This window comes from Suricata suricatta, chromosome 7 (genome assembly GCF_006229205.1).
Source record: "Suricata suricatta isolate VVHF042 chromosome 7, meerkat_22Aug2017_6uvM2_HiC, whole genome shotgun sequence".
In the NCBI taxonomy this organism is placed as follows: domain Eukaryota; kingdom Metazoa; phylum Chordata; class Mammalia; order Carnivora; family Herpestidae; genus Suricata; species Suricata suricatta.
In genome coordinates, this window is record NC_043706.1 from 118,553,708 (window position 1) to 118,554,842 (window position 1,135).

The 1,135-nt window shown below is 39.6% G+C and overlaps 1 protein-coding gene across 1 annotated transcript in view; it reads right to left on the reverse strand.

Annotated features, from left to right (window-relative positions):
• The window catches only part of IFNGR1 (interferon gamma receptor 1), a 20,568-nt gene that overhangs the window by 6,810 nt on the left and 12,623 nt on the right, over positions 1-1,135 (reverse strand). The window lies entirely within an intron of this gene.

Here is a 1,135-nt window from a genome sequence, read left to right on the forward strand (position 1 = left end):
TATCTAGTTTTGATTTTCACAATAAAAATTGAATATATTGAGCAAACTTTTCTAAGAGCCTTCCTGCCAGACATCCATAGGTGTTGGAGGAAAAAGAGTTTCAGTGAGTTTAAAAGGTAACGAAAATGCCTTTTCTGAAACATTTTTAGTGAACAGGTTTTCTTTTTAATTTACCAAAACTGAAGAAAAAGGAGAAATAACAGAGCTTCTGTTATGTCAAGGGTTTTCTTTTTTGTTTTGTTTTGTTTTTTTTAATCAGAATTCAGGCTCATGACCCAACTGTTTTCCTTTGGGACTAGAATTTAAAATACTAAAGAGAAATTTAGGTTAGATAGGAATACTTCCTATCTTTATTAAGAACATTTTTTTAAATTATTTTTTTGAAATGTTTATTTATTTTTTGAGAGAGACAGAGAACAAGGAGGGGAGGGTCAGAGAGAGAGGGAGACACAGAATCCAAAGCAGGCTCCAGGCTCTGAGCTGTCAGCCCAGAGCCCAACGCGGAGCTCGAACCCACAAACCGTGAGATCATGACCTGAGCCGAAGTTGGACACTTAACCAACTGAGCCACCCAGGTGCCCCTTTATTAAGAGCATTTAGAATATCATCTACATCTTTGTGGAATGGTTTAAACATGATCCTGCTTTAGGACAACAACCGAAAGTTGATGGATGGATTTTGGCAGTTTTATGTAATGTACTATAAAGTTCCAGGGGAGTACTAATTCTGCATTTTTTGTCCCTGCCCCCTCCCCCAACCACAGGGAAAATTGGACCGCCCGAACTGGGCATCCGAAAAATGGAAAGACAAATCATTATTGACATATTTCACCCGTTAGCTGTTATAAATGGAGGAGAGCCGGTACCCATATATGGTGATGAAAACTGTTACACATTCAAGTACACAGTGCGTCTGAGAATAGATGGAAATGAGGTATGTGTCTCTATTTCATTTTTTCCAAAATGGCAGTTTTTCTGTTGCTCTGTGAAGCTGTTTCTGCATGTAGTGTGACAAAAGTAGAACGTTTGGACAGGACTTAGGGGTCAGACACACAACATAACTGCGTGCTGGTGGAGGGGGCTGGCTTGGAGTTCGTCACTAGCACTGGTGTCTTTTCCTCATTTAACTGTGTGAC